The sequence below is a fragment of the Hyaena hyaena genome, unplaced genomic scaffold, assembly GCF_003009895.1.
Source record: "Hyaena hyaena isolate Hyena2069 unplaced genomic scaffold, ASM300989v1 scaffold_278, whole genome shotgun sequence".
In the NCBI taxonomy this organism is placed as follows: domain Eukaryota; kingdom Metazoa; phylum Chordata; class Mammalia; order Carnivora; family Hyaenidae; genus Hyaena; species Hyaena hyaena.
The window spans coordinates 1,654,386-1,679,915 of NW_024080911.1; the positions used below are offsets into that span (position 1 = coordinate 1,654,386).

General features: G+C 37.8%; 1 long non-coding RNA gene across 1 annotated transcript in view; it reads left to right on the plus strand.

The window, feature by feature from the left end:
• Positions 1-14,824, plus strand: part of LOC120241125 — a 32,196-nt gene extending 17,372 nt beyond the window's left edge. The window contains exons 2-3 of the long non-coding RNA XR_005530840.1: positions 8,020-8,126; positions 14,490-14,824. This is a non-coding gene — a long non-coding RNA (uncharacterized LOC120241125). The remainder of the gene's footprint in view (positions 1-8,019; positions 8,127-14,489) is intronic.
• Positions 14,825-25,530: the final 10,706 nt, after the last annotated feature.

Sequence of the window (25,530 nt, forward strand, 5' to 3'; positions counted from 1 at the left end):
AACCCCTGAATTTGTAGCCTGCTGGGTAGACATGTGAGCAGCTGGGCACCCCATTTATGGCTGGCATCTGAAGTGGAGACAGTCCTGTGGGACTGAGCCCTTAAACCTGTGGTGTCTGTTAGATCTGCTTCTCAAGCTGTTCTAGAGTCCAGGGCTCACCTGGTTCTCTTCTGTCAGGGTGGACCAGGCTAGCTGTGTGAGCATTCAGAGGCCCAAGCTTTGGCCATCAGTGGGGCTCTTTGCAATGTTTGTATGTCTGCATGGACGGAGCACGGACATGAGGGCTTGGGTGTCCATCTACTTGTTGATGAAGTCCCTCACGGTATAGAATGGAGAAGGAGTGGCACAAGAATGGGACAGGCCATGGATTAGGACATGGCTTCCTCTCCCTTAAAAAGCTGATAGCATGGAACCTGCCGGGATTCTCTCTCCCCTTTTCTGCTCCTCCCCAGCTCACATGCTTATGTACACACACTCTCTTTCTTTTAAAATAAGTAAATAAATTTTTTTTAAAAGCTGTAACTTTTGGGGGTGGGCAAAGTCACGGCCTTATTTTCTTTTGACCATCAGGTATTAGGCTACCTTGAAACATCTCCATCTTTGGCAATATTGAGGTAAAGAAGTACCTTTCTAAGTGACAGTCAACTAAACTTTTCAATTTTCATCTGGTTGTTTGACCATCGTAAGCAATCCCAGAATATAGATATTTATTATTGACACAATTATTTTGCTTTAAATATGACATTCTATAGACATAACTGGATTTAAGTTGTTTTCATGTTAGAAACCTAGCTAATGCAGACTTGTCATTGTTACTTGAGCTCTTTCACATCTTTTAAGCCATCTATTACCCAAGAAATAAGGAAAATATTTTTCAGTCTGCTTGCGTGGATATTTCATAGTATGCAGGGGAAATTTTTCTTATGTTTCAGTATTCTCAATTCCAGTTTTAATGGAATCCTATAACTCAGACTAGATTGAAAATCAAAACACAAGCATATTTTAATCTTGTGCAAATATTATTCAATCTCATGCTACTCTAGAAAAATTATGACATTAAAAAGTGTGTAAGCCTAGCCCACAAATCATCTCCTTTATGAAACTGACTATAATTTCCTCATTTGAAAAAAGTGTCGTTTTTCTAAAACTCTGTGATATGGGCCCAGAACCAAAGTGGATTCTGCACATAGAAGTGAAAGTAAGAGCAGTTCGCATCAGAGAGCTTATGCATAGCAGGCATTACACACGTACAGATATGTTGTTTAGTATAGTGGTGGATGAATGTTATGAAAATAAAAATGACACCACTGATAGATGGTATAATTAACACACTGAGATTTCTGAGGAGATATTTAAGTTTTTAAGCTGACAAGAGTTAGCTGCACTCAGCACGGGGCAGCCAGAAGAGTCAGGGCCACATGCGAAGCCCTGAGGCCTTTTGGAATTTTTCAGGGGAGGTCAGTGTTGCTGACCCATACAGTGAGTGCATGTGGTAGGTTCTCTGGGGTGTATCTTTTTAGAAGGTTCCAGAGGTAAAGCTGTCAAATGCTGTGCTAAGAAACATGAGGGTAGAGAATGGAGTCATCTATTTCTGGAATGCGCCGATTGCGTTTCTTTAACTGAATTGTGTTATAGTTCATACGGCAGGAGTGGGGGCATGCAGGAGCTGATGCAGATCTTCCTGATGCAGATCTTCTAGAATTCAGTGATACCCAGGAATGGTTTTCAGTGCCTGTTGTGTGCCTGATGCTGCTCAAGCACTGACAATAATAATATTAAAATAACAGAACCTAAAAATTCTACGGTTTTGCTGTGTGCCATAATGTTTCTTCATATTTTATGTAGCTTTACTACGTGCCAGAAAACGTTCTTAGTATTAAGTGTGTTAACTATTTTAGTCTTTACATCAAGTTTATGGGATAAAGTATTCTCATTATCCCCATTTTAGAGATGAAGAAAGTGAGGCACAGAGAGATTAAATAATTTCCCTGCGGTTACACTTTAGAAAGTAACAGAGATGGAATTTAGACTCACATCTTGTTTCCAGTGCTGCATTCTTAGCTGTTATGTTGTGTTACAATATGAGTTGTATCAATACTGAGGGGACAGTGAAAGACACCAACAAAGCTACTATAAATAAAAAGAATAAAGTGCCAAATAGGAGTGTCAACAAAAGATGCCATACATTCCGATTTTGGAAAGGTCCAGGGTTGGCAGGAGGCTTTGGGTTGTAGGAGAGGAATCTGGTAATACTTATGGTGTTACAAATTGTAACAAGCCCCTAATAAAAAGGAATTTCAGAAGTGTGCCTATGGAGAACACTTCCTGCCCAGGAAGTATCCTAAATCAAGGTCAGAACCTGTGGTCATGTTCAAACAGCCCCACTATGCTACATGGACAGAGGGCAGGGTTCATGCCTACCCCAAGGTAGGAAGACACTGAGTAGAGGTTTGTTGGAGGATTAACAGGAACCGCATCTTCTTTCCTCATAAATGACTAGGTAATGACAGTGGCACTTCGTTCCTGCCACAGATGACCAACTGATGAGCAAACACACGATTGCACCTGTGTTGAGGCCTGGCCTCAATGACTAACAATATCTTCAGCACCAGGTATGATGATTACCATGATTAGCATTTACACAGATTAATAATCTTTTATTACAAAAGATTCCCTATGTAATATATCATTTTTATGCCTAGGAAGTCACTTATTTGGCCCATACTTTTATGAAAACTATTTTGCTCTTGCTCAAAGTAATATATGTTTACAGTTGAAAAAGTTAAGTGGTACTATTAGGTAGAAGTTGATAATGAAAAACAAGCATCCTCACTTCATTGTTCCTCCTTCTGGTTTCCACCTATGCAGAAATTGTTTTATTTTTTTTTTTAATGTTTATTATTTTTGAGAGAGAGAACACAAGTTGGAGAGAGGCAGAGAGAGAGACGGAAACAGAATCCGAAGCAGGCTCTGGGCTCTGAGCTGTCAGCACAGGGCCCGAGGCAGGGCTCAAACTCAGGAACTGTGAGATCATGACCTGAGCCAAAGTTGGAGGCTTACCCCACTGAGTCACCCAGGTGCCCCAAGAAGCAGTTAGTTTTATTTTTAGCTGTTTCTTCTGGCATTTACTCTCATATGGCTAAGTGATAAGCTTACATTGCCATTTTTTTTAATCTTTCCATTTTAAATATTATCCTTTGGCTTCTTACGAGAGAAGATGAAGTTTTAACCTTTTCTTTTTTTTTACTTCTTTTAACTTTTTATTGATTTTTTTTAGAGAAATAGAGTGTGAGTTGGGGAGGGACAGAAAGAGAGATGGAGACAGAATCTGAAGCAGGCTCCAGGCTCTGAGCTGTCAGCACAGCTCTGTGGGGCTTGAACCCATGAACCATGAGATCAGGACCTGAGCCTAAGTCAGAGGCTCAACAAAGTGAGCCTCCTGAGGCTTTAACTTTTTAATGCCCTCCCTCTTCCTTCCTCTTATACATATACATAACATACCCTCAATTAACACTTCCCTTTCCCCTAGCCTGGCAATACAGTTACATTATAGCTTTTGGTTATATCAATATCTTTGTTTCTTTACTATGAAGTTTAAATGTAATTCACAGTTTTCCTATGTGTTAATTACACCACGGGTCTTATCGTGTATTGTTCCCTCTCGTGCACGTCTGCTTGGAGTAAATAATTGTCTTATTTTTTAAGTACTTAATTTTCTCTGTACTATCGCTAATTAATTCCCAAAGTTTTGAACAAAACTTGAAAGTTGTTATTAATATGTCCAAACTCATCAAGTAGCATATCGTCTTTTCCCAAAAGAAATCATTCCTCAGTGTTTGCTTTTCCACTTTCGAATGGCTGACACGTCAGCCTCCTGCCTCTCGGATCATTCTATCACTTTTATCTGAGAACCCCCTCTCTTCTTGGTTGGTTCCTTTGGTTCCTGAGTCCTATTTTCTGATTCATATCTCTGCTTTGTGGCAGTATATTCTTTGATGGCTCCTTGAGAAGGACTGCAGGAAACATTTTTGAGGTATTGTTTATTAGGCAGGATAGGCTATCATGGTATCTCAGCCTCAGCACTATTGACATTGGAGCCAGATGATTGTTTGTTGAGGGAAGCTGTCATGTTGACTGCAGAATGTTTAAAGTCATCTCTGGGCTTTACTACCTAGATACCATTGCTAACTGTCCCCTGGGAATCATTGTCAACTCCAGTTAAGAACCACTGAGCTCTGTAAACATATTCATCTCCAAATCTGAGTTGCTTAACGAACAAATGTTTGTAGCTTATTCATGGTACATGCGCAGTGTGGGTTGGCACAGTACTCTGTTCTTCATATTAATTTATATAATTATTCAGGAACCCAAGGTGACAAACACACCCTTATCTTTTATTGGCACAATGATTGTATTCTAAGGTCAAAGGAGCTGAGAGAGTGGGAAGCAGGGCAATTTTCACTATCTCAGTTCAAACCTTGTAGATTTACTTCTTCTCATATTCTAAAAATTGGCCAGAATTAGTCACAGATACATTGTTAATTTCAATGACGAAAAGGAAAAATGATCTCTGTCACATCTTATAATTCTGAAAATATCTTTATTTTGCCCTTATCTAATTAATAGTTTGGCTGGGTTTAGAGTTCTCCACAAGAAAACAATTTTGTGGTATAAATACCATTTTACAGATGAAGAAACACCTTCAGAGAGGTGCGGAACTAGTAAATAGTATAATTGGGAATGAACCAACTGCACATCAGAGGCAACGTTATGTGTTCATTGTATGCATCTCATTTTCCTCCTGGGCACATAGATAAACTGCATTTGCCAGCTTTCTTTCACTGGATTTCTCACTGTGACCAAATTTTGGCCAGTAGAATGGGGCAGAAGTGAAGTGTGCCTGGTCCATAAATATATTCCAGGTGCAATTCTCTATTATTCTTTCTTTCCTCCTGGTGAACCCAGAAGCCATGAGTTAAATGGCGGTAGCATCAGATGGAAACAGCGTGAGTGTCTGAATGATGTGATGAAGGAAGAGTCCTGCTCCAACCTCATTGGAGTGATTAAGTAATAAACCTTTTGTATTAAATAATAAACTTCAGCTACTATGGTGTTGAAGTTTGTTATTTTACCAGCTGGCATTTTTTCTCCTAAGGGAGAAATGGATCCTAGAAAGTGCTGCTGTAAGCCACTTGCAAGAGTTCTCTTTGACTTAGTACTCTGGAAGCAAGTGACAAGAAACTCGGGTGAAAAGATGGTGACCATGTTATCAAAAACATTTGATAAAACTATTTCATATAATAATGTGAAAGGTAAGCAATATACCTCATATGCCAGCAGCTCTAGGGAGAGTGATTGAAAAGGAGTGTTAGTCTATAAGTTACTAGAGATGAGAATTTGCCAGTTTGCCAGTAGAAATGAAAAGATATAAAAAGGGTCCAGAAATATGAAACCTTGAAGGTAGGAAAAACCAAACTTTTTCCCATACCACAGAAGACACATTTGAGAAATACTTTGAGCAATTAAATTCCATTAAGATCCACCCTGGGACAAAGAACAGGCTAAGGGTGTGGTCCATTTTAGCCTGATAGCCTCAAAGCAGAAGCCATTCTACCAAGAAGGAGGCAGGGAGTGATAAGTCAAATGAAAGGGATTTGAGATAAAAGAACTTTTGGATTAGAACCCAACAAATTCAATATAGAAGGAAGAAACTCAATAAAAGCCATATGTAACAACTCCACAGCTAACATCATACTCAACTGTAAAAAGCTGATAGCTTTTTCTCTAAGATCAGGAATAAGACAAAGATGCCCACTCTTACCATTTCCATTCAATATAGTACTGAAGGCCCTCGCCAGAGCAATTAGGTAAGAAAAAGAAATAAAAGCATCTAAATCAGAAAGGAGGAATTAAAATTGTCTTTATTTTCAGATGACATGATCTTATATATAGAAGGCCCTAAAGACTACATCCAAAAACCTGTTAGAACTAATAAACAAATTTAGTAGTTTCAGGTTACATTATCAACATATAAAAGTCAGTTGCATTTCTATACACTAACAATGAACGATCCAAAAAAAATTTAAAAAATAATCCCATTTACAATAGCCTCAACACTCAATTACTAATCATCAGGGAAATGCAAATCAAAACCACAATGAGCTACCACCTCACACCTGTTTGAGTGAAAACAAAAAGAAGAAAGAAAACAAGTGTTAGTAAGGATGTGGATATATAGATATACTGAATGCCTCATTTACCATCATGGTGTCCCATACAGCATTACTTTTGTTGTACAGCTTAAGAAATGAAGTACTGGCTCATATCTTGGTATTCACTGCCTTGCCATGTACACAATCACCCAAAAGCAACTAAGCATATTGATTAGTGGAATGGAGTGTTGAAATGATGGATAACACCTTGCATACTTGGGTTGTGTCCAATCCATTGAGATATATTTTTGGAGCTTCTGACTAATTTATGATTCTCCTACATCCAGAATATACATATCTCAAAACTAAAAGGGTAGAAGGAAAATACCTTCTTGTCATTATTATCCCTAATGATCTACTTACAAAGTTGTGCTTCCTACTCTTTCAATGCTTGGATCTGCTGATTTTTAGGTCTTAGTACTTAAAGGAGAAAGTATCTAGCAGGTACACACTCAGGGTTACCTTGACTAGAAATTGTGGAATGTCAGCTAGTCATCTGTGTTCTTCATGCCAGTGAACTGACAGTTAAGGAAGAGAGTTACTTTGTTGTCTGGAGTGATTGATTCTGAATATTAAGGACAAACAAGGTAGCTGTTACATGATAAGGTCCAAAGGAAAATTTTAGAACCCAGGGAATTTTACGGGACCCCTTTTAGTATTTCAATATCTAGATGTCATAGTTAACAGAAGTCTGAAGCAACTCATACAGTCAAGACACTCATGTTTCATTCCTTCAGGAATGAGGATTTAAGTTATTCTGTCAAGTAAAGAACCATTACCAGCTGAGATTTTCACTGAGGGCATAGGGAGCATGGAGCCACGAGTTAGAGAATAGAGGACTATGGTAGCTACGCATTTTCTTTCTCACATGTTTTGCATAAATATTTACCAATTTCTTTCCCCCTCCCCCATTGTGTTAGGGATATTGGTGCTAGTTACCTTATAATGGAGTCTTTTAATTAAAGATGGGTGTTGTAATGGACTTATAAGAAGGATGAACATCATCCAGAGATGGATACAGTTACTAATAAGACTTTGGGTTTCCTTGTTTGGACAGAGGATGAACATGTCATTATTTGTATGAGGAATAATTGGATCATATTCAGCAGAAGAATAATGTAGTCTTATTGTTCTAAAGTTTAAATGCATGAATAAAATTATGTACAGGCCCTGAATATCCAAAAAAGGCAAATAGTGCATATATTGTTGAATCTCTGCACCATTTCTGCCCATTTGGACCCTCCCCCACATGCAGGATCTGGTTTATAGAATAGGTTTGCTGATGATGGGCATGCATCCAAGATTTGGAAGGTGAGAGGGAAAGATAAACCATTATTCTCTGGCAGCAGCTCCTGGCAGACACACAGGCATATAGCAGACATGAAATTTGCAGGGGCTTCCTGGCGGACTCCTGCAGAACACTGGCTTCAGCCTGCAGTCAGTGGAGTCCATTAGGGTCAACTTTCCTCTTCTTTCTGAGTCCCTAAACATCAGCTATAGTTTCTGGACCTTTTACCCTCCAATTCTTCCAAAAGTTTGTAAGCATTTAATTAACTGCCTTACTTCTCTTCCTGCTTAAAATAGCTAGAGTGATTTCTGGTCTCCTGAGCAACAGCTGATAAATACCTGTTTTTTCATTTTTCTCCTCTATACCACTCCACACCTGTTCTGTGTTTAGCCCTGTGGGATGTGATTTAGGAGACCCAGTAGAAGAAAAGGCATAGCTATATCTGGTAACTACTTGCTATATAGCAAAGCACCCCAAATTTAGTGGCATTTAACAACAACAATTTTATTCTGCTCACAGATTCCATGAGACAAGAATTCCAGCATGACACAATACCCTGGCTTGTTTCTGCTACATCACATCATGGCCAATCTGGGAAGATACATAATCTGGAAGGACGTCCACAGGTAGTTACTGAAATCATCTGAAGGCTTATTCATTCATGTGTCTGGCACTTGGGCTGGGAGGACTTGATGTCTATTACTATATAGTATCTATTGTCTGCACTATTGCAGACTAGAGTGTGCATGCGTTTTCTCACCATGTGGCTTGGCTTCCTCACAGTATGGCAGCCTCAGAGCAGTCAGATTTCTTATATGGTGGCTCAGGGCTCCAAGCATGAGACGGCAAACAAAATGGAAGCTGCATCTCCTTTTATGATCCAGCCTCAGAGGTCACATGGGATCACTTCCACTGAACTCCATTAGTCAATTATTGTCAGAAGGCCATCAAGATACAAGGGGAGGCATATAGACTCTGGGCTTGATAGGAAGGGTATCTAAGAATTTAGGAGCCATGTATCAAAACTTTTGTACCATTTGGATGAGAAGTCAGAGCTCCTTTATTGCCGTTGTAATTCCTCCTATTTGGAGTGTTCTCTCATTACCTGAGACTCAACACAAATGCTGACCTGACGCCATGTAGAATAGTAGTCAAGCACCCTGACTATGAAGCCAACATCTCAGTGTGAATCACAGGTCCATCACATATGGGCCTACTGACCACAACACATACTTACTCTATCTGTAATGGACTATCTATATGTGTAAGAAGATGACAATAGTTTCTACTTCAGAAGCTTGGTTTAAGACTTATAGTGCATTGAGCGGTGGCCCCCAACAAAAAGTATTGTCCATTGGGAACTTGTGAATTTAGTCATATTTGGAAATAGGGTCTTTGCAAAGTAAGGAAGTTAAGCATCCTGTGATGAGATCATCCTGTGTTATATGGGCTCTGAATTCAATAAGTGTGATTATTAAGAGATCAGTTGTGCTTCACATAATGAGTGCTATATGAGTGTTACTATTTTTACTTAAATTATCTCCCTTTTCCATCAGTGAGTCCTATGACTTTTATTTCATAGCTCCTATCAATTGCCCCTTTTCTTTTATTTGTTTCCTTGCATATTATCTGCCTTTGTATACTGGAATGTAGACACCTTGATAGGAGAGTCCTTGTCTTTTTCATTGTTGTGCCCTAGTTCTGAGAACATGAAAACAGGTATTTGATGATGACTATTTACTGAATAAATGGATAACCAAATGGATCTGGGAAAAAAAAAAACACAGAAAAAAATAATGCTGAACTACCTGGTCAAATGGATTACAAATGGGAAGTGCACAGTATGATAGAATAGTTAAAAACTTTCATGAAAGAGGTTGAAATTGAGGTATGACTTATGCAGAATGAAAGTTCAATATGGGGAAAGTCTTTTTGAAGGTCAGAAGTATGTCTTATTCACCTTTAAGTTCCTACCCCCCCATATGAGTGTCTGGCACATAAAACACGCTCAAAGATATTTTTTTAATTGAATTTAGGAAAGTGACATTCCAGAAAGTGAACAGTATGAGTACCTTATAGAAGGTTCCATGAGGAATGAATATATAAGTAAAACAGAAACAAACATTCTGAACCCATTTACTTGACTGAGGGTAGAATTGAAAATCCTTTTTGTACTTAATCTCCTACAAGTTGTTTACTACAGATTTCATTTTATCTAGAAGGAGCCTCCCTTCTGGAAATATGCCCACCAGGAAGAGCAGCCTCTAATACAGACTTAAACTTGATGCCTGGTCCAATTTTGTCATTGTGAAGATAGATTACTAGTGTTCCCAGTCTCTGTGTCTGAAGCTAACAGTTCAAGTGGTCTGCTCATCACATCTTCTCTCCATCCTATATGTCTGAACAAATCTACCCTTAAGTGATTGAAACTGTTTTTTTCCTTTTGTTTATCTTTTATCGTTCTTTCTCTTGGCTGCACATATGGTTATTGCTGCACAAGGAGAAGCAAGCCACATACAAACTCTTTCTATTTTTTTTTTGGGGGTGGCTTCAAGCTATTCATTTTTAGAACCTATTTCCTTTTATTAATGGGTGAGTGAATTGCACTGATTTTCCAACTCAATTTCTAAGCATTTTACCACATTCCTAATTTAAATCTTCTTTTATTGTTATGACAGATCAGCAGACCATTTTCCTTTTTTTTTTTTTTTTTTTGGTCTCCGTTGTGCAATGACCTATATGAATAAAACTACTTTAAGAAGATGCCATAACGAGTAATCAGAATTGTAAACATCTTAAATCAACACACACCGTTGAAAGTCACTCTCTAGAAAAGGCAAGCATCTTCCAGAAACCCTATGATAAAAATGAAATAATAAAAAAGAGACATTAGAATAGATAATAAAACATAAATACTTCTGCCTCCCGAGTATTTTTCCCCATTCCATTTTATCTCACATCTATGATAAAATAGTGTTGAATTTTAATAAGAAAAAATTACAGCTAATTTAAATATAGACTCTTTGTCTTCCAATTGCCTGCTTTTGCTTTCCAGTTTCATCATCTGTAAAATGGGGATAGTTTTGGTGACTGTCTCTTGGGTTGGTCCACTGATGTATGATTTTGTGTGTTCTGTTTCATCTCCTTTCTTGATACTCTATTAACATGGGGATATTTATTAAAGGGAAATGCATATACATGGAACTGAAAAACAGAGTTAGTCTAATGATTGGCTATAATTTTTTTTTTTATCATTTCAAAAGGCACTCACTAAGTTTACCTGAATTGAAAAGAGTGAAGTTGGTCTTTATAGAATTCTGTAGAATGGGGCATCCTTGGAGTTGCTTTGCAGAGCATGAAGCATGGGTCCCGCAGAGATGCTGCTTTAGTTCACCCTGTGGGCAGTCTCCATGAAGGGCCATGGCAAATATGCCTGGGCACCTCACGCCTAGGCTGGGTTATAGCGATAACCCCTTTTCAACAGAGCAGTCACATGCAGCACACACCTTTTACAAGCTCTGGGCTTATTTCTCTTGAGGACCTCTCTTCATCGCTCGATGCTTCTATAATTAAGTTAGGTACCGAGAGCGCTGTATTCCTTTTTCTTTTCTACCACTGAGAGAGCACTTAGTTGAGTCCTATGTTGTTTATTTTAGATGCAGGCAGTGGGAAGCAGAAAGCCCAGTGTACTATCATCTCGTCTCAGATTTGATTGGTGGATTCTCCTTTGGATTGAACTGCATCTGTTCAGTGAAATTGTAAATGGCCACTTACCTCTTGGAACTGACTCATTTTTAGTCTGTTTTTTTTACCTATGTCTTCCATAATAGAACAGCAAACAATTCAAGGGCAGGGTTATTTGTTCTCTTTGGCTTCCTCTAGTGTTTCACCTAGCATCTTCCAGCACACACCTACAGTCCTATTTAAATAACAATTATCCCACACTGAGTCAGAGCAAATAATAAAGCTCACTGCAGATTCATTTCAAACCCCAGTGATGGGAAGGTCAAAACCTTGGGGGAAAAAAAACCTAAAACACAAATAACTCCGTCTCTCACAAGCTCCAGTAGCAACTTGTACATGCTAATGGCAGAAATAGTGTCTGAAATATTATTATCACTTCAACTATCAAATTACTCTCTGATGTTAATTTGGAGGCAGATCTGTTATATACCTATAGCAATCATTGTATAGTAATTGAGAAGACTTCACAAAGTAGTAGACCCAATTCCAAACATTTTGTTTAGGTAACATTTAGTTACCTTAACTAACTCATTTAATTTTTACAACCACCCCATGAGATAGAAACTATAATTATGTCTGTTATAAAGATGAGGAAACTGGGATGTGTAGAGTTTAGGAATTTGCCGAAAGTCACATGGCTAAGAATGGGATCAAAGAAATTTGATCATGGGTTGTTTGGCTCAAAACACCCACGGTTTCAGCAGGCAGGCTGTACACACATACCTGCTTGTGAAAATATGAATGTAAGGAACAAGTTTTCAAGTGTCCTCTCAATTTTGGTCCCTAATCATGATACCCATTTTTCTATCCCTGCACCATGTCTAGCATTATGTCCCAAGGGAAAAGGGGAGGGAGTAAGTCTAAGAAGTTATGATATACGGAGCTCTCCTGGCCGTATAGAAGGAAGAAGAGAGAAAGGAAGGTCAACTCCAGTCTCTCTGGGAGATTATGGAGAAATGAAGGAGACAAAGTTGGGAGAAACAGAGTGGGAGAGACTGCTTTTGTGTTCCTAAAACATGGAAAGAACCCTGAAGTTCCCATAGGCTTACCTACAGTTCACACAGAGGCTGCTGAAGGCTTGGCAATAGTCATTACCAAACGGGTGACCTTTAATCAAAGCCAAGACTGCAGGTGGACCACCTGAGTCTGGGTCAAAATAGCATTGATAGTTGCTCTGCAGCACCAATGAGAATGGAATGGAGGCAGCAGCATCAGGGACCCCCGGGACTTGATCAGGCTAAGCAACAGTGAGCAAGAGATACTTGAACTGCAGACTTCAGCTGCAAATGCCCACTGTACGTCTACAGCGAAGATCAGATCATGGACACCTTAGGAGTGCAGCGGGGGACCAGCAAAGCACCAGGGAAACCCCACTATTGCTAATTTTTTTAAAAAATGCTTATTTATTTGTTTATTTATTTGGAGAGAGAGAGAGAGAGAGAGAGTGCATGCACTGGAGGAGTGGAGGAAAGAGCGAGAGAGAAAAGAGAATCCCAAGCAGGCTCCATGCTGTCAGTGGAAAGCCTGATGGGAAACTTGACTTTACAAATTGTGAGATCATGACTTGAGCCAAAATCAAGAGTAGAATGCTTAACTGACTGAGCCACCCAGGTACCCCTGCTAGTTTTTTAGCTGGGAAAATTAGAATGAGATTTTTTTAAGCCTCATAGTAACATGTGACTGCCATCTTGAAGAGAAGTAGCTGGAAGAGGGACCAAACCTGAACAAAATGGAATCATTTTAAAGAGATTGGGTTACTTTGAGAGATGGCTTAAATTATTCCATTATATCCTTATTGAATTAAAGTTTTATCTTCTTCTACTATTGAAGTGAGACTCAAGAGAAAGATTAATGCCATGAAACAAATATCTACCTTTTCTTTATCCTGGTGGTGTGGTATCTTAATTTTCTTCAAAACAAGGAGGGTTCTGCATAAATCTCTCTTTCATGGTATGAGTTTATTCCCTTTAAACTTTTTTTCTAAGGGTGCACATGGGTTTAGAAATTAGTTCCTACTATAGTCTGAAAGGGCTCCAAATATCTTCAACCCTCTTAAAGAATGTTACTAAAACAGTGGCAAAATTTCCTAAAATATTAAGTAAATACTAATTACTTAATTCTAAAATTTTAGAGTTAAACCAGAGTTTGAAATTAATTGATCTTATGGCCAACAGACACATGAAATGATGCTCAGTGTCCCTCATCATCAGGGAAATACAAATTAAAACCACACTGAGATACCTACTCATTCTGGTCAGAATGGCTAGAATGAACAAATCAGGAGACTATAGATACTGGCAAGGATGTGGAGAAATGACACTCTCCTACACTGTTGGTGGGAATGTAAACTGGTGCAGCCCCTCTGGAAAACAGTGTGGAGGTTCCTCAAAAAATTAACAATAGAACTCCCCTAAGACCAAGCAATAGCACTGCTAGGAATTTACCCAAGGGATACAGGAATGCTGATGCATAGGGGCACATGTCCCCCAGTGTTCATAGCAGCACTTTCAACAATAGCCAAATCATGGAAACAGCCTAAATGTCCATCACCTGAGGAATGGATCAAGAATATGTGGTCTCTCTCTCTATATATATACAATGGAATACTACATGGCAATGGGAAAGAATGAAATCTGGCCATATGTAGCAACATGGATGGAACTCGAGGGTGTTATGCTAAGTGAAATAAGTCAGGCAGAGAAGGACCGATACCATATATTTTCACTCATTTGTGGGACAAGAGAAACTTAACAGAGGACCATGGAGGAGGGGAAAGGGAAAAAATAGTCAAGGAGAGGGAGGGAGGCAAACCATAAGGGACTCTTAAATACTGAGAACAAACTGAGGGTTGAATGGGGTGGGGGGGGAGAGGGGAAAATCGATGATGGACATGGAGGAGGGCACTTGTTGGGCTGAGCATTGGGTGTTATATAGAAACCAAGTTGACAATAAACTATAAAAAATAAAATAAAATTAATTGATCCTACTGTTACTTAATATATTACTTTGGTTATTGATTGCTGCAGAAGTTGCCCTAAAACTTAATGGCTTAAGATAACAATGATTTATTTGCTCATAGTTCTGTAATTTGAGCTGCATGGATGGATGCAAATCATGTTATTCTTGCCTGGCCGCAAATGAGGCCTGTGGAAGGAAGGTCTAGTATGGCTTCATTCAATGTCTAGGTACTTGGTGTTGTGTGCTGACTAGACCTTTTTTCTAGGCAGTCTCTCTTTGCTCCATAGCCTAAGAAGAACTCGTTAACATTGTTCAAGGAATGTCCCAAGAGAGGGAAGGGGAAGCTTTCAGGTATCTTGAAGCCTTGGTGTCAGTCAGCACTGCTACAGTTTGATCTCTCCATTCTACTGTCACATCAAGTCAGAAGGCCATTTCAGACTTGAGGCTGGCCAGAGAAACACTCCCACTTCATGGGAAGAGCAACAGAATATTATAGGAATGGTTTTCCAGTCTACCACACGGACCTTCCACCTGTTATGTGCTTTCTTCAAAATTGAGTTCAATATATGGCTTAACCTCCAAAAGATGTTCTTACTATAAACTTTTATATATTCACTTTTGATTTATCTGTAGTATCATATTTATTTTTCTATTATTCTTTATTCCTTGTTCTATTAAAAAAAATCCATATAAGATCATTTTTATTCTACTTGAAGAACTTCCCCAACATTTCCTTTACTGTGGGTCTGCTCTTCATTAGTTCTTTTAGTTCTGTTTATCTGAAAATTCTTATATTTCACCTTATGCTTTTGGAATCTATTATTTGGGCTTGCCAGTTATTTTCTTTAAGTTTTCTAAGTATATGTATCCATCAACTTCTGACATTCATGATTGCTAATGAGAAGACAGATGTCAGTCTTAATTTTGTTGCTTTCAAGGGACTATGTATTAACTGGCTCTGTTGCTTTTACATGTTTCCTTTTACTTTCTCATTTTCAGCAGTTTGGCTCTATGTGTCTAGATATGGGGTTTTTTTTTTTGTAATCACCCTGCTTTAGTCTTTCAGAACTTTTTCTATCTGTAGCATGATAAACTTCATCAGTTTTGGAAGAAAATTTTCAATTTTTCTTGACATAAGTGTTTGTTAACTTAATGTCATAAGTAGAAAAAAAGTATGTCATATAGAGACCTATAATTAAGATGTAAAATCCATAAGAGATTGCCATTCTTATATAAGCAACCAAAACAGAGCAGAGAAGCATAATTTTTTAACTCCTCAGAAATCTTGAAATAATAAAAAGCCTAAGTCAACTAAAATACAGGATATGATTAACCTCTCTTAGCAGAGAAAATGCCCATATGGGGATCAGGAGAAAAAAAAAAATAGTTGAACCTTAGTTAAATATTTAATGACCATAAGTGGCCTGAAATGACAAATTAGAATTTTTGGGACCTCTTATCTCAGAAAAGATGAGGGCCTTTGCACCATCTATTTTCATTGTTCTTCACCGAGTGCTTGGATATAGTTTGTCGACCAGGATATTGAATGTGAAATGGTGCTTCCCCAGTTGTAAGAGGGCCGAGAGGGAGCTACTTTCTTTCCTCTCTCTCTGTGTTAGTTGCATGAAACAAATGACCACAGCGTGGTGCCTTGACACAATCTCTTATAGTTTTGGAGACCAAAAGCCCCAACTGTTTCACTGGGCCAAAAGCATGGTGTCAGCAAGGCCACACTCCCTCCAGAAGCTCTAGAAGGGAAATTTCTTTGCTGTTCCTGCTTCTAGAGCTTCATTCCTTGTGTTTCATGGCTCACGGCCTCCTACCCCATCTTCACAGCCTGGAGTGTAGCATCTTTAAATTTATCTCTCTTTCCACTGAGTTTTCTTCCCCTCACTCCCTTTCTCCACTCCCCACCCCCTACTTTTCCCTCACTTCCTTCCTTCCACAAATAGTGCATGCCTGCCATGTGCTAGGTGATGTACTTGGCTTTCATGTAGAGCTTTGTAATCATACAAGACAAAATATATGTGATCTCATGTGATCATCACAATCTCATTGAGAGACAAATGTGGTCATCATACTTCTAGATAAAGTCACGTTTCTTCTGAATGGTAGGTAAGGGTTTCTAAATTCAGGTGTCAGATTTTACATCCTTTGACTTTTCCATCCATACATGTACCAGCCTTTTCCTCACATGGAAGATTATACCTCAGTTCGACTTGCCTTTATGGTTACAAACATTTATAACTTCCTTCTGGTTGAGGGGCATGTTCCATTCACTTCAGCATTCCTAGATCTAGAATAGCACTTTTGTCATATCGGGAACCGCATAATGTTTGCTAAATTAAAGTAATATTTTCTCTCATTGGTTCCCATTTCTATCATTATTTCATTCTGGAGCACAGGAATATTTCACAGTGAACCTGGAGCTCCTCTTTCCTCTAGATAAATCACAAATCACATCTAGATAGCTAGTCTTACTTCTCTGACCAGTGCACAAAGACAATATTAGAGCAAGTCACTTTCGTCTTTCCACTCCTTCACTTGCTCCTCGTAAAGGGAAGAGGAGGTTTATGTCCAACTGTTAGGTCAGGAGAGCTATTACCTATTGCTTCTGATGTGTTCCTCAGAAGCTAAAATCCATCCTTTGTTTTAAAGTTATATCCAGATTTAATTTATAGCAGTATGACTGAAAGGTAACATGGAGAGGCCAGTGCCACTGAAAGAAGAATTTGTCACTTACATTCCCTGAGGGAAGAACCATGTCACACAGGCCCACAGAGAAAGCATTAGGACAGTCAGAGTGCAGAAGACCTGGCGTGAGGGGAACATCGGCCAGAGCCATTGTTGGGGTTTCTGTGGGAAAGACAAGGCCAGGCAGAGTCCACAGTGTAGGCTTGGCCAGTTTGAATAATTCCAGTGGGCGTTGGGCTATACAATGGTCCCAGTTGCCTGGTATCTGGCTCTGGGATGATTTAGGGCAGGGGAAATGTTGGCTTGGTGAGAGTCAGATAAGGAAGTGGCTATAGATCCAGGATTGATTGGTTTGCAAAGACAGGTGTGCTCCTAGGCAATATATTATCTTTAGTCCTGGGAAGGGCAGTCTTTTCCTGGGTCTGTAGGGCACCAAATGCCCCAGCATCAAGAATATAGAAAATAAGAAAGTATAGTCAATATAACTAGCACTGTGTTGAATGGATGACAAGTGGACAAATACAGAATTTAAGAAAACAAAGGTAGGACATCCTTCCAGCTCCTTCCGGGCATTTTGAAAAAAATTTTTTAAATGTTTTATTTATTTCTGAGAGAGAGAGAGAAAGAGACAGCATGAGCAGGGGAGAGTCAGAGAGAGAAAGGGAGACACAGAATCCGAAACAGGCTCCAGGCTCTGAGCTAGCTGTCAGCACAGCCTGACGCGGAGCTTGAACCCACGAACCGTGAGATCATGACCTGCACCAAAGTCAGACATTTAATCGACTGAGCCACCCAGGTGCCCCATCTTTTTGGGCATTTTGGACAGGCTGGTGCTGAGACACAGCACCTGCTAGGACCCCTGGTCTCCCAACTGTAAGTAAATTAAGAAAATCTTATTTCTGACAAGCCTGGCTGATCCTCTGCTTGCTTAGCGTCAGAGATTTTGTTTGTTTGTTTTATGTTTTTGTGGAGGGAAGTTGTTTTCTACCACTTTCATTTGAGTGGATAAGGCATTATTGGACAATTCCAGAAATGACAGGTAGAAGATGCCACTATTCTCTAATCTAGTCTTTTCTAGAGAGTCAGAAATAGAGCAGATTCTTTGCTTTGTTTGATTTTATATGATATAGTATTGGCCAATACCCTGGGGATGTGGGATGAGAAAATTATAGAATTTGGGCCCTAAACTTGACCCTGCCTCCAAACAGCCTGTTAGCTATTCCCTTGTTCCCTTGTCTCACTCCCATGCATGCCCTTGTTTTCTTTTCTCTCTTTCCTTCTCTCCCTCCTTTCTTTCTCCTCCTTCTTTCTTTCTTTCTTTCTCTCCCTCCTTTCTTTCTTTCTCTCTCCTTCCTTTCTTTCTTTTTCTTTCTTTCTTTCTTTCTTTCTTAGTTTTAGAGAAAGAGAGACTGCAGAGAGGGAAGTGGAGAGAGAGAGAGAGAGAGAGAGAGAGAGAATCTTAAGCAGGCTCCATATTCAGCACCAAGCTTGACATGAGACTCAATCCCATGACCTGGGGATCATGGCCTGTGCCAAATCAAGAGTCAGATGCTTAACTGACTGAGCCACCAAGTGCCCCTTGTTTTCTAGTCTTAATGCCACTATCCTACTTCTGGTATTTATCACATCGCTCCTGAATAATTGAAGTAGTGACTTTATAAAGTCTCTGTCAAGCATATTTACTCCATGATCAGTACAAACTAGCTGTGCCTTTGTGACCTTGATTTCTTCTCACCACCATGTCTGTAACACCCTCTTCATACACAGGACTTTCTAGAAGTTTCTTTGAGAACGAAATCAGAGCCAACTAAATCACATATGCCTTCCCCGTTACTCAGATATTCAGTGAATCCTTTAGTTCACATTCCCCAGTTAATACTATATATTCTATATATGTATACAATTTCATTTAATGCCTGGCTTAAGTCCCTGTGTGCTAGATATATGTTACATTCCATCCTTCTCTATTTTTCAGTTTCAACTGGTTTGTCAATGGAAGGAACCAGTTCTACATGGAAGAGAGGAATGAAAGTGGGGTATGGTTGGTTTTTGGCCCCTGGGTTTCTCCTTGGGACTTTATGTTCTTGTGGCCACAATGCTTACTGAGCAGCCTTCTATAATGGCAGCTCTTATCTCTGAGTTCTGGTATTGTCCCCAACTTGTGTACTTTCAGTCTTGAGGGTGATAGTATATTTCTGGTGCAGTAGCCCAGAATCTTTTCCCTTTAACTGTCTATACTTTTATAAATTGTGCCTTAATTAAATGTGTCATAAATAACCAGTTTGAAGGTGCTTTTTCTTGACAAGATCCTGATGTTCGGTGCATGTCTTAGCATTGGAAATGTAAACTGAACCAAATAAATCCTCCAGGGCCTTGGTCAACACTGTATCATATAAAATCAAATAAAACAAAAGAGTTTATACTTTAATGGGGAATGCTTAAAATAAACAGGATAAATAAACAAAATCCATAGTAATTTAGAAAGCAGTTAAGTGCTAAGAACAAAAAAATTGAAGAATGAATGAGAGTCAGAAACTAGAGTAAGAGGAATGTTGAAATTTCAAAATATTTATATAAGCTTGAATTGAGAATCTTTGAGCAGGAATCTTTATCTGGTTCAGTGCTATACCTTTAGCTGATACAATTGTGCCTGATGCATAGTAGGTGCTCAATAAATATCTGTTGAATGAATGCAAATGCATTCAACCATTCATTCAACTAATACTGATTGAGGGACCACTCTGCTGGGCCCTCAGGATAATATAAAATAACAAAAGTTATTGCCTTTAAGGATTTGACTACTAATATCCTTTCTGTCTAACAATACTGTAATTTCCTCAACACTCACTTCATATTCTGAGCTTCTTTTTATTCTTAGTACTTACCATGGCCCACTACATATAACAAAATAAGCAGCAAAATTAGTCAAGACTCCTACATGCAAGTGTAAGATTTTAACTGATTTTAACGACACCATAGGTTCATGTTATTGACTCATAGAAACAAGTCAGTACAGATTTAGTTCAGGGTCTGGTTTTCAATAAACAATGGACATTGATCTCTTTCCTCCTCCTGGCACCCTTTTCCTCTTTAAGTCAATGCTAGCTTCATTTTCAGCTCTCTTTTGCCCACGGATGGTAGAAACTTGCTTCTGTATGGTCTCAGGCTTACACTCTGCTACTTTGTAAGTGTCTTCAGAGAAAAGTTTCTTTCCTAACACTTCCAGCAAAAGTTCAGTGTACATCTTTCATCGACCCACTGTGGGTCACATGCCTTTCTTTGAATGAATGATTGTAGTCGGAGAGATGGGAATCTCTGACTGTCCATAGCTGGCTCACATATCATCTCTGGATTCAGTAATGAGGTCCAAACCACCTAAATCACTTGACCTTACAGAAAGTCCCAAGGAAAGTTGGATTTGTAGTACTAAAAAGAGGAATAGAGGATGCTGGTCAAACAAAAGCAACAGATGTCCCAGATACTTAACTAAAAAGCTTTATACTTTATATAGTAATATTCTAGTTAAAGCTTCTAATTTGGACTAACTGGGAGGTGGAAATTTTGGCTAAATTTGTAGAAACATTTAAAAGAAGTTTCTGTTTCTTTTAAATGAATTTCATGTAGATATGTAACAGAACAAATTTTCCAAGCTTTGCTTCCATTTCCTTAGGGCTAATTGCTGTAAAGAATACATGGCAAGAGTTTGTAAGAGAAAAGACGCTTCTGAAGTATTTGGGAATGGTTGAAAATGTAGTTCTTTAAGTGGTTTTAAGCACTTTACAACAATTCTTCTTACACTATTAATTTACATGGCCAAATTATCACAGATTCTGACTTAATGAGGTGTTAGTACATATGCAGATGACATTATCTAGTTTGCTTTAAATAATCCTCAAGGCATAGTGTTTCCTCTACCACTGGTAGAGTTGTGCAAATGTGTGCTGTATCTTTCTAGGGCAAAAGCTTGAAAGATTAGTCCATTTATTTATTGAAATCACATGAATCTAGTTTGAATCATAGACTTTTTTACTCAAGACAAAGTAGGTCTTGCTCATTTTAGACCTCTTCCGTTACCTGCAGGATTTCCTTTCTGTCTCTTGGAACTGAGTATCTCTAAGTGTGGCCTCTAATAGTGTCCTTAATGCATAGCCCCTCAATAACTACAAGAGGACAAGAAACCAAATGCAGAAGTTGAGAGTATTTAGAAATTTTTGTAGCAATTAAGTAGTTTTGTAACATCCTAATACCCACTCAGGGGATTCATCTTACTGAACATGGTATAGACCAGTCCGGTGTTTTTGAACTTGTGTCATGAATCACCTTTGTCACAACTGCATTCTAATATAGCACAATAGACCACACTGTGCTATCACAGTGTTGGACCACGTATCATTTGTAATGGATTAAAAATAAAAAAGGAAAGAAAATAAAACTGGTCACTTATGCCAGATAGTTTGAAAAGAACAATTGTGCCAAAAAATTATTTGAAAGCATCAGAAAGCTACAAAGGCAGTAAAGAATTATTCAGCCCAATGTGGAAGAAGATAGCATGATGTAAGACCTCAAATGATCCTAGTCATTTTTGTATGTGGTATCTGGAACCCCCCAAATATTATACAGACATTTGAGGAACAAGACAATGTGACTAATGATCAGAATAAGCATTAGACAATATAAATAGACTTGCTGATAATCCAGATAATGGGTTTATCAGTTATGGAATTTAAAACAGCTATGCTTCAGATATTCCAGAAATAAGATAAAATTGGAAATTTTGTCAGAGAACTGAAACATTTTATATAAGTACCAAATGGAAATTATACAACTAAAAGACGCAACAACTGTATCAAGAATTCAGTGAATGGATTTGTCAGCAGATTGGGCTCAGCTTGGAAAGAAAATGAGTGAAGTAGAAATTAACTCAGAGGAAAACATACAGAATGCAGCAAGGAGAGACAACAGTGTTGGAAAACACACCACACAAAATGTAAAAACACCTGAGATACAGTGAAAATATCTATGTCCATGTCATTGGTGTCTCATCAGAAGAAGGGAGAGATAATGAGGGTGAGTAATATTTGAAGAGAAAATGGGGGAGAATTTTTCCAAATTGACAAAAAGATTTCAAGCCACAGATTCAAGAAGCTCCATGAATCTTAAGCTAGATAAATACAAAGGCACCACACTGAGGTGTATCACCATCAAATTGCTGAAAGCCAAAAACAAACAAACAAAAGAAAATCTTCAAAATATCTAGAAAAAAATAATGTTACCTTCCAAGAGCAAGAGTTTGACTAGGCAGATATCTCAGCAGAAGTAATGTATGAAGAAAGTGAGTGAGACAAAATTTCAAATTCTTAAAAAAATTAACTATCAACCGGTAGTTCTGTACTCAGTGGGGATATTCTTCAAAAATAATAGTGAAGTGAGGGAATTGTCAGACAATCAAAAAATGGGAGAATTTATCACCAGCCTATGACCCCAGAGAATACAAGAAGATTCTGTAGGCAAAAGGAAAATGTTCATGGTTAGAAGCTCAGAGTTACAGGAAGATATGAAAAGAAATATAAAAGTAAACATGTGGACGAGTCTAAATGAATGTTAATGGTATAAACCAATAGAATTTCTTATGGAGTTTGAAATATATAGAGAATTAAAATAGCAACAATCTTGTTTTAACAATTGAGAGGAGGGATAAGTAGATATAAAGGTTGAAAGGTCTTTACATCAAGAAAAAGAAAAACTGTACTCATTTACGTTAAAATCTAAAACAAACAACAGGCTTGTTTAAACAATTGAGAGGAGGGATAAATAGATACAAAAGTTGAAAGGTCTTTGCAGGTCCAGAAAAAGAAAAACTGTACTTATTTACATTAAAATCTGAAAAGTCTGGGACACTGATTCTCAACCAAGAGTGATTTTGTCTTCCAAGGAATATTGGTAATATCTGGACACATTTTTGATTGTTACAATTGAGAGGATATGGCTGGCTGTCAATCGGTAGAAGCCAGAGATGGTGCTAAAATACTACAATGCACAGGAAAGCATCTCTCATCATAGAAGCTTATCTCATCCAAATTGTCAATAGTGCTGATATTGAGAAACACTTATTATGAAAGGATGGAGTCAAAGCATGGCACTCAGGCTAGTGGAGAAAGCAAAAGTGATAAATATAATAAATTCATATGTGGACAAGAAAAAATAGAAAAAAGGAAGAAAGAGCAGGTGGGGCAAATAGAAACTAAATCAGATGATGGAAAATTATTATCAATTCTATCAGTAATTGCATTAAATATAGCTGGGCAGACTCTGGACTTCAAAAATGATTGTATTACTAGATAAAATAAGCAAACCATGTGCCACTTACAATAAATGTATCCAAAATAAAGTTCATAAAGATTTAAAATAAAATGCAAAATGAATGAATAAAATATTTCAGCATTTTCCTATTGCTTCTAGAAGCATTTATGTGTAGAATTTTTTTCTCTTTCTCCTCATCCAGACATTTCATTCAAAGACTTTTTGCACTATGTCAGTTAGTAGTAATTGCAGATTCAATTTTGTGATAGATTACTGTCTTCATATTTCACTAGACCTGAACTTCATGAGGGCAAAGATTAGTTTTGCTTTTTATTTTCCTGATATAAACAGAGCATCTGCCCTGGTCCTCGGCAGGCAGTGCGTATTCTATATATAGAATGACTTAAAAATGTTTGTGGCATTCCTTTATCCCTATAGTTCTCCATCCTTTTATAGGTCTCACATCCTTTTATACTATTAGAAACTACTGAGGGTTCCAAAGAACTCTTTAGTCATATCAACTAATAATTTCCATATTAGATATTAAAACAAAAATTTTAAATACCTTTAATAATTCATTTAAAAATAATGAACCTAATACAGGTTAACATAAATTATGTATTTTATGGAAATAACTATATTGTCAAGAAATTTCTTGAGAATAATAGCATTGTTTAACTCTTTGGAATCTTGTTAGTGTCTGGTTTAGTAGAAGACAGCTGGGTTTTTCCATCTGCTCATGCATTCAATATGTCACATTATGTTTCTTTGGTTAAAGTATATAAAGAAATGTTGATCTTGTGTAGACATTTACCTTTCCAGAAAATGGTAGATATTATTGTTTGATATTACTCTAAAACTTGACAAGTAGTATTTTCTTAAAGGTTAATTACAATATGCAATTGGAAAACATCAATTACATCTTCATACTCTGTTACTTTAAGATTTGTGTATCTCTTTTGTACTTTGAATGGATCTTTTCTCTATGCATTCAATATCTGAAAAACCTTAATTCTTCAAATTATGAAGATCTCTGAAACATTGATACATTTCATTTTACAGTGTAAAACATGCATTCATTAATGTAACAACCAGTTTCATCAGAAAATATTGGGATATGATGAAGACTAAGTACCATGTCAGGTGAGTTTCACAAATTCTGATTTTCATTTGAAAGCTCAAGATATATCATTGGCAACAATCATCAGTTGCCTCCTTAGAAGTAAGAGTCTCATTTCATTCATTTTGAGACAATATCTGCCACCTACTGAGAAGTCTGAATTTTCACAGTTTGTCAGTCATTGTTTTCAAGTAAAAATGTGTTCTGGGTTAAAAAGTAAAAAGCAGCTACTTCAGCTCTCACTCAAATAACCCCACAAGTACTTTTCCTGGAGATAACTGTTTCATTCCGTAGATGGGAGAAATACTTCACGCATATTTCCCATTTTGTCAAATGGAAGGTTAAAAAGACATGTACTGAGGGATCAAGATTTAATAAAATTTAAAAATTTAACTACTTCAGGGACATTCTTAACTGAAACTAGCTATTTTTTTCCTTCCTGTGAGTGTATGGCAGTAAAGAACACAATTACTAGCTATTAGGTAAACTAATAATAAATTTTATTAGAGTTTGGTGATTTGGCATTAATATCTGCAAAGCAGCCAATAGTTTTACTCAGCAATGCTTTTGTATCAGAAAAAATGCCAAGAAAGTGCATAGATGAATGGTTTTCACCTCATGAATTCCCTGCCAGAACCTTGAGGACTGCAGGTGATCTTTGAGCACACTCTGAGAAGCACTGCTTTGTATTGTATGTTGAATGTAACCATCAAACTACCTACTTACCTACATACACTTCTCACTTCCACATTTGGGAATACCTTCCTTTAGAAATGCTCACCTCTGTCTTTTTCAATGTGGTCTTATCCTCTCCAAGGCATATGCATTAGTTGACCCTGAAAATGGATTGGATTACTCCCATTCTGAGTCCTGACACTATTTTGAACATCTTGTGGTATAATTATACATTGTCCCTCCAACATTCTTCTAATTAATTCTTCTAATTATGTCATCACTATTATGCTCTAAGCTTTCTAAATGGGGGCTCTGTGTGCTATTTATCTTTGAAAATTACTTAGTGCCTAGGACAAAGTTCTGCACATATTATATGTCCCACATAAATACTTATTACATCAAAATGAATTAAATGTGATTTTATTAAACCTCATGGAATTATCTCCCAGAATTTAATCTTAAAAACCTACTTTTGCTTTAAGTTAGCTATTTTTATCATGAACCCTAAAAAGTAGAATTAAGACTATTAAACCCAGTGA